This window comes from Octopus sinensis, linkage group LG28 (assembly GCF_006345805.1).
Source record: "Octopus sinensis linkage group LG28, ASM634580v1, whole genome shotgun sequence".
Lineage (NCBI taxonomy): Eukaryota > Metazoa > Mollusca > Cephalopoda > Octopoda > Octopodidae > Octopus > Octopus sinensis.
In genome coordinates this window covers 14,629,946-14,638,296 of record NC_043024.1, presented here as the reverse complement: position 1 = coordinate 14,638,296, position 8,351 = coordinate 14,629,946, and the positions used below count along the sequence as shown (strand labels likewise).

The window sequence follows — 8,351 nt, the reverse complement described above, 5'->3', positions numbered from 1 at the left end:
CTGTAGAAATGAGTTGCGACGTCACAGGTGCCAAGCTGTATCAGCCCCTTTGCCTTTCCCTTGGACAACATCGGTGACGTGGAGAGGGGAGACCGGTATGCATGGGCGACTGCTGGTCTTCCATAAAACAACCTTGCCCAGACTTGTGCCTCAGAGGGTAACTCTCTAGGTGCAAACCCATGGTCAGTGTCTGACCGAAGGGGGTCAAAAAAAAAAAATTGTTGACAGAACAGCAACAAGTTTCAGTGAGGCTGCAAGCATCTGAGCAACCCTTTCTAGTGTAACACTGCTCACCCAGAAACCTGGGAAAGGTTTAGACAAGGAGACCCAAACAAACACCTTTTTGACCATTAAGCTGGTCAGCAACGTGCATCTGATGATTGTTCAAAACAGCAAGAGAAACATAAAAAGGAAAATGTGTTTAGGAAAAAAGAAAATAGGCGCAGGAGTGGCTGTGTGGTAAGTAGCTTGCTAACCAACCACATGGTTCCGGGTTCAGTCCCACTGCGTGGCACCTTGAGCAAGTGTCTTCTGCTATAGTCCCGGGCTGACCAATGCCTTGTGAGTGAATTTGGTAGACGGAAACTGAAAGAAGCCTGTCGTATATATGTATATGTATATAAGTGTGTGTGTATATGTTTGTGTGTTTGTGTTTGTCCCCCTAGCATTGCTTGACAACCGATGCTGGTGTGTTTACGTCCCCGTCACTTAGCGGTTCGGCAAAAGAGACCGATAGAATAAGTACTGGGCTTACAAAGAATAAGTCCCGGGGTCGATTTGCTCGACTAAAGGCGGTGCTCCAGCATGGCTGCAGTCAACTGACTGAAACAAGTAAAAGAGTAAAGAGAGAGTATATGTAGTTTATATATAGCTCTCCGGCTATCTATCCAAGGCTTTATATAGCTATGGTGTGGTCTCACCTGGAATTTGCATCACCGGTCTGGAACCCCTATCTTGTCCAGGATATTAATCATCTGTAAACCGTTCAGTGACGTGCAACCAAGAGAATACCCTCCATCAGGCATCTGCCATATTCTGAACGCCTTACTTCGCTGGGCATGGATACACTGAAACTCCGACATCTGGCAGCTGACTTGGCAGACACCCATAAAATTATTAACCATCTTACAAACAATAACTCTGAGCACCTTTTCAAACTCCACCTGTCTAACACCCATGGACATGTTTACAAAGTCAGAAAACAGCACAGCTCCCATGACTTTCGGAAACATTTTTTCACGCTGAGAGTTGCTGAAGTATGGAACAAACTGCCGGCATCAGTTGTTAGTTGTCGGAGCACTGCATCCTTCAAAACTTCCATGCTTCCTGAGATTTGCCAACACTACACCTGATTTTCTCCCCTCCATACACACGCAAGCATGTATCTGACTCATACACTGTTCACTTCCCAGACATTTATACATTACTGCATATACTTTATATGCACTTTTGACAAGTTGTGGTGCACCTGAGCACTGTATACAATAATTTCATTATTATTATTATTATTATTATTATTATTATTATTATGTGTTTATTAATTAGATAATTCATTTAGGCTATAAGGAACACATACACTCATATTTCACTCCTTTTTATAATTATTAGTCACTGGTTATCAATTTTCTAACCACCTAATAACCAGCTGCTTGATTAATTATAATTATTATAATTATAATTGGTCAAATAATTATTTGACCAATCAATCATCTAGATTGTCTGAGTTCATGTTTACCTCATTGTTTCAAAGTGACAAACCTTGAATAAAGCTTGTGTATATACACATTTTATACACTCCAAACCATTTGCCCATTTCAAGCTAAAAATGCAAGATAATGCAAGACATGTCTCAAACACAATGACACAAAAGAACTATTATGTCTAGAAGATAGGCACAAACCAAATGTGAAATTTGATGTGGAGATGGTGGGGGGGGGGGGGATTGTGGTTGCATGATTCTATATAAAATCTGCAATGCTGCCGATAGGCTGCTATTTATTAATTCATTGAGATGAATACATATATAGGCATAGGAGTGGCTGTGTGGTAAGTAGCTTGTTTACCAACCACATGGTTCCGGGTTCAGTCCCACTGCATGGCATCTTGGGCAAATATCTTCTACTATAGCCTCGGGTCGACCAAAGCCTTGTGAGTGGATTTGGTAGACAGAAACTGAAATATATGTATATATAAATATATGTGTGTGTGTGTGTATATGTTTGTGTGTCTGTGTTTGTCCCCCCCCCCAACATCGCTTGACAACCGATGCTGGTGTGTTTACGTCACCGTAACTTAGTGGTTCGGCAAAAGAGACCGATAGAATAAGTACTAGGCTTACAAAGAATAAGTCCTGGGGTTGATTTGGTCGACTAGAGGCGGTGCTCCAGCATGGCTGCAGTCAAATGACTGAAACAAGTAAAAGAGTAAAAGGAGTATATAATACTAAGTGGGATGTGTGAACTAGTACAAACTATGAATAAACCATTGGATGAAAAACTAAAATTTTTTGAGAGAATAACTAATTTCATTTGTAGTACTTTTTCATTATAATAATTAAACATACAATGGAGCTGAGCTTAATATATCTGTTACAGTAACAGATGGGTCACGTATTCTGGGAACTGCAAAAAGGTACCAATATATTTGTATTATAATTTCTTTGACTCTTACTAATAGAAATCTGTTCACTTTTAAATGATATTGGAGATTTGATTAAATAAATAAGACGGTTACTTACAAGTTTTATCATGTTTATTTCCACATGATATGAATGTTTTCTCAGATTTTTAAACTAAGACTTTTAGGGCTGTTCATTGTAAAGTAGACTTAAGCAGTAGACATCCATTTGTTATTTAGTACTTAAATTGATGTCTCACAAATTTACAGAGTAGCTTTGTTTATTTTACTCACTAAAAATTGAATATTCCTTTTTCCAAATGAAAATTTAAGTGAGAGAGAATGACACAGAGGAAGACAATGAGAAATAGAACGAGAGCATATGAATTAGTGTGGCTGGAAAAAATAACACATGAAATGAAAGAGAAATTTCAAAATCAGTTTTACAAACCAGTAATCCATGATGTGGAGAACAAATGCTCTTTCATTTTAGATACAACAACTTTCCATCATCTAATGATGAAATTCCTGTAAATTATCCTCCAAATTTGCAGATACTTTTTTGGACAGTAGAGTCCAGTGACAATCTAAATATTCATGACTATCCAACACTTGCTTAACCCTTTTGTTACTAACCAGGCTGAAACCAGCTCTGGCTCCGAGTACAAATGTCTTGTTTTCATAAGTTTTGAATTAAAATCTTCCACCAAATCTTAGTCACAATTTATGTTCCTAACACTAGCTGAATGATAACTAAGTTATTTTACTAAATTCTTTGTTATATTTAAAGTAATTGAAAGAAACACAGAGCATCTCAACAGAAATATGGTAATGAAAGGGTTAAAATAAATAATAGAGAAACAATTCTTAACCCTTTTGATACCAACCCGGTTGAAACCAACTCTGGTACTGAGTACAAATGTCTTGTTTTCATAAGGTTTGAATTAAAATCTTCCTCCAGATTTTAGTCACAATTTATGTTCCTAACACTAGCTGAATGATAACTAAGTTATTTTACTAAGTTCTTTGTTATATTTAAAATTAATTGAAAGAAACACAGAACATCTCAAAATAAATACAGTAATGAAAGGGTTAAAAAGTGTGAGACTTTATTCACATCTTCCTTGCTGTTTCCAGTGGTTTCCTAGAATAATTGAAGCATCTCATTTAAACTTTTCTAATCTTTATTTCAAGTTTTGCCATTACTACTTGCTTATAGTCATCCATCAGATTTGATAATGACTGTGTTCTTGCTCAACTGTCAATCTATTCCAAACTGAAATTAAGCCTGCAACCCCATACAAAAATACACACACACAAGAACTATAAAACATGGCACCAGACATAGGCAGCTATCTAATCTATTTGGAATATATATATATTATATATATATATATATATATATATATGTGTGTGTGTATATATATGTATGTATGTATGTATGTATGTATGTATGTATGTATGCATGTGGAGGCGCAATGGCCCAGTGGTTAGGGCAGCATACTCGCGGTCAGAGGATCGCGGTTTCGATTCCCAGACCGGGCGTTGTGTGTGTTTATTGAGCGAAAACACCTAAAAGGCTCCACGAGGCTCCAGCAGGGGGTGGTGATCCCTGCTGTACTCTTTCACCACACTTTCTCCCACTCTTTCTTCTGTTGGCCTGCTCGCTTAGCCAGCGGGGTGGCGTCATTTGAAGGCTAAAACAATGCGAAGTGCATTGTGACCAGCGATGGTCTGGTCGGTCACGTGACGTGACATGACGTGACGATATATATATATATATATATATAATATATATATATATACACACAAAATTTAGAGGATTGACCACTAAAAGTGGACAGCCTGTATGCTAGATATAGACATCAACATAGCCATTTTCCATGGAGAATGTGTTCTCAAGAAAAAAATTCAGCGAAAAACCAAAGCGTAAAAATAAATATATAAAATTCAAATTATGATGAATGTAAACAAACAAACTAAGTTTGCTTTAGAAGCGTTGAGATGTCTTAGAAAGTTAAAGAAGTGATTTTAAATTCTCAAACGCAGGATAATGCTAATAATATAGCCTGAACAGGATAAGCTACCCCTATTTTGCAGAAAAAAGTGTTGGTGGCTGGCTATGAGACTTGAACTCACACCTCCGTGATTATGTGTCGCGGTGCTCTAAACCTTTAAGCTAAACCGCCAACACCACACACATGCACGCACATATATATATATGTACACAAGGATTATATCCTTTATGATCAGAATTTCTCTGGTTATGGTTACGATTGGACCTGTGAAGTAAATGAGCTCTCCACAGAGTTTTTACTTAGCTACCGATAAACATACCCCCACTCTAACTATATGTATGTTGAGTGTTCATTTGAACTATGGTCTTCTCAGCTTCATCTTGAGCAAGACACACATGCACACACACACACGTGCACACACACACATTTTTGTATTTTATTTGGGAATTTGTTTTGCAAGTTTAATCAGATGGTTTTCTTTCTTATGAGGGGTCAGTTTGCAATGAAAGGTATATGTACCCATCCTAATTCACTTCTTTTTGTTATTATTTGTCAATAACTTAATCATCTGAATAATTAGCTAATCAAATGCATGGTTGATTGTTTGATTATTCAATTACTCATGTCGCTTGTCAGAGTGTTTTTTGTTGTTTGCCAGGCCATAAAATCAAAAACATGCCTTCATCATTCTAGATTTCATCCCTAAAGTCCATCCCCTCCTCACCGTGGTAGGGACACTGGCAACGGGTAGTGTCAGAGCTATGCCGTTGGGAATTTTGGTTCCTGGTAGGGCCACCCAAGGCGGATTGGTCTGACACTGAGTGATATTAGGGCCACAACCCGGCAGAAGGGGCTCTGGTGAAAATCTTCGAGGTGTCTGTTTCGGCAACCGGTGGCTCCTCAGTCATTCTGTCCCTGCGTCTGCGGACAATCTGTGGCAAACAGGATGTCTCTACATGCAGGATTGTTGGGGACCGCTTGTGAAATCCACATATTCCCACGAAACTTCTTCCATGAATTCTCAATGGCAAACACAATGGCGAATTCTCACTCGACTACTCTCAAAAACACAGCAAGTTAGACCTGAACTCTGACAAATCAGATAATTAATTGACCAGATGATTAATCATGCAGTTATTTTGTTAACTATTTGACTAATAAGAAACGAAAGAAGTGATTGGAACAAATTATTATCAAATTGTCTCCTGCCAGCCAAGATTCAGCATGTATTATCATATTATCAAATGAGACTGTGTTCCTATGGACTTGTAGGAGGAATTTCAACCATGTTTCATGGTCTGCTACCACAACAGCTCCTTTATAGGATCCAGTTAGCTCAAGACATCATCAGGAGGAACCACGTCCGGTTTTGGCCCCTACTCCTCTACCGTTTTGATGTGGCAGGGCACTCTAACCACTGAGCCATGCGCCTTCACTTATCATATCTTTTCGAATTTGACAATTGTGATTGAGAAAATTTGTAATGTTATGGATACAGTCTGCCTATATGCTTTTCCAAGCACTAACCAAAGTTGAGGGTTTCATTTTATCCCATGACTCATATATTATTCGCAACATCTATTATGTTGCATTTGTTTCAGAAATCTCTGACTGATTGTTTATCTTCCCTGTTAATTGCTTTCATAAGTTGCTTCTAAGTTATCCTAATTCACTTCCATTTTCTCCCTCTCTCAAATTACAGACATGCAGGAAGTAAATAGACACCTTTAATTTTCAAAATTTCTGATCTAAGCGTCTTAATATCTTTTCAGTGGTGTAGAATTTACAATGTAATTATTCTTTTTCCTTCCAGGTGCCATGATATTAAACATTTGCGAAGAATAACCATGCCACACACAAAATATTCAGCAGAACTGTCAGATCTTCAAAGATGTCGTATTGTTGGGCAATCTGAAGCTGGTCTTAGCCAGTGAAAAATTGCTGAAAATCTTCAAATTCCTCTTGCTACTGTTAACAGAATTATAGTGCAATTCAAAAGCCAAGGAAAAGAATCAATAGATTCTTGTCCCAGCCGATCTGGGCCCTTGGAAAAGGAAGCTTCACTGTTTGAAGAGAATTGTAGAAAATGAACCCTGTTTGAAGGCTTCTGAAATTGCAAAACAGCTAGAAGTTAGTCCAAGAATGTGTGTTACATGTCTGCATAAGCTTGGGTATTATGGACGAGCAACTAGAAGAAAACCTCTCCTTCAACCAATTAATATCATGGAAAGAAAGAAATGGGCTAAGGAGATGCCAGAAAAATCCAGCGATTTTCTCAGATGAATCCAGATTTGCATTACTTTCAGACAGTCGACATGTTTGGGTCTGGAGGCTTCCCAATCCAGAATTTGATTTGAAACGACTCCAACCAACTGTGAAACATGGCGGTATCTCTGTAATGGTATGGAAAGCTGTCACCAGCAATGGTCCATTCTGAGCTGATTGAATGTGTTGGAACCATAAACTCTGAAAAATACATCGAAATACTTAAGCAAAGAATACTTCCGATGTATTCACACGATAACATAACAAAAATGAGTTTTTATTCATGGAAGATGGGGCTCCATGCCACACAGCAAAAAGGAATCAACAATGGTTGACTGAAAATGGGATCAAAAAGCTTCCTTGGCTGAGCCAATTTCCTGACATGAACCCAATTGAAAATGTTTGGAGCATGCTAGATAGAGCAATACGATAAACTCGACAGTAACATAAATCTAAAGATAAATTGTTTCGATTGTTGCATGAAAAGAGGGCAGAAATTCCACAAGAGACAATCACAAAGCTCATTAGTTCAATGGCAAAAAGAGTTTCTGAATTAAAAACTGCAAAGGGAATGTCAACTAAATACTAAAGTATGTAGTCCTACCTATCGATTACATTTCAATTGTTTGCTTTGCATATTAAATGAAAGATTTTGAAAATTAAAGGTGTCTCTTTACTTCCTGCATGTCTGTGTGTATATATATATATATAATATATATATGTGTGTGTGTGCGTGTGTGTGTGTGTATATATATATATATATATATATATATATCTGGCGTGTGATTGAGTGGATTTCATCCAGATAGTTTTGGCCGAGGAGCTACAAGTGGGTTTTTTGTAAGTAAAATTACATTTAATTCATTAATAGCGAAACAATTGTCCCAAAATAATCTGTATTTTTGTTATTTTTTATTTGCCCTGTTCGTGTGAGCTAACAATCGTACTGACTTTCACGGGAAACATGTATTTTTGTGGTTGAAACCTTTTGGATTTTCTAGTGCTAGAATGAGCCACATAGTGACCATTCTCTTATATTTATTTTTATATATATATATATATACGGTAGTTTATATAGGAATAATAATATAGTTTCAACTCGATATGTAAGCATTTTAGCACAAGTAAACCCACCCAGGTTGAATGTTTCCGATGAGAAATAGCTTCATATGTTATTCATAATTATTTCAAGCCACTTCATGAATAACTAAATATTCTGTCATATAATAACAAATTACAATTCACTAAACATGCGGTAGAACTCTACTTACCTGATGGAGTGAGAGATATTCCAGATATTGTTGGTACTGCAAGAAAATGGCAATTTATTTGCATCATATGTTGTTTTTGAAGAGTGTTAATAACAAATACTATTCTTCAATATGTCATATGTATGACTTAATTAAATAAATAACAGTGATTTAGAAAAGAATATATCATATTTATTTAGAG

At 37.1% G+C, this 8,351-nt stretch overlaps 1 protein-coding gene across 1 annotated transcript in view; it reads right to left on the bottom strand.

Moving 5' to 3' along the window:
- LOC118768320 (SCO-spondin-like) overlaps positions 1 to 8,351 on the bottom strand; it is a 447,598-nt gene that overhangs the window by 198,159 nt on the left and 241,088 nt on the right. The gene's annotated exons all lie outside the window — the stretch shown is intronic.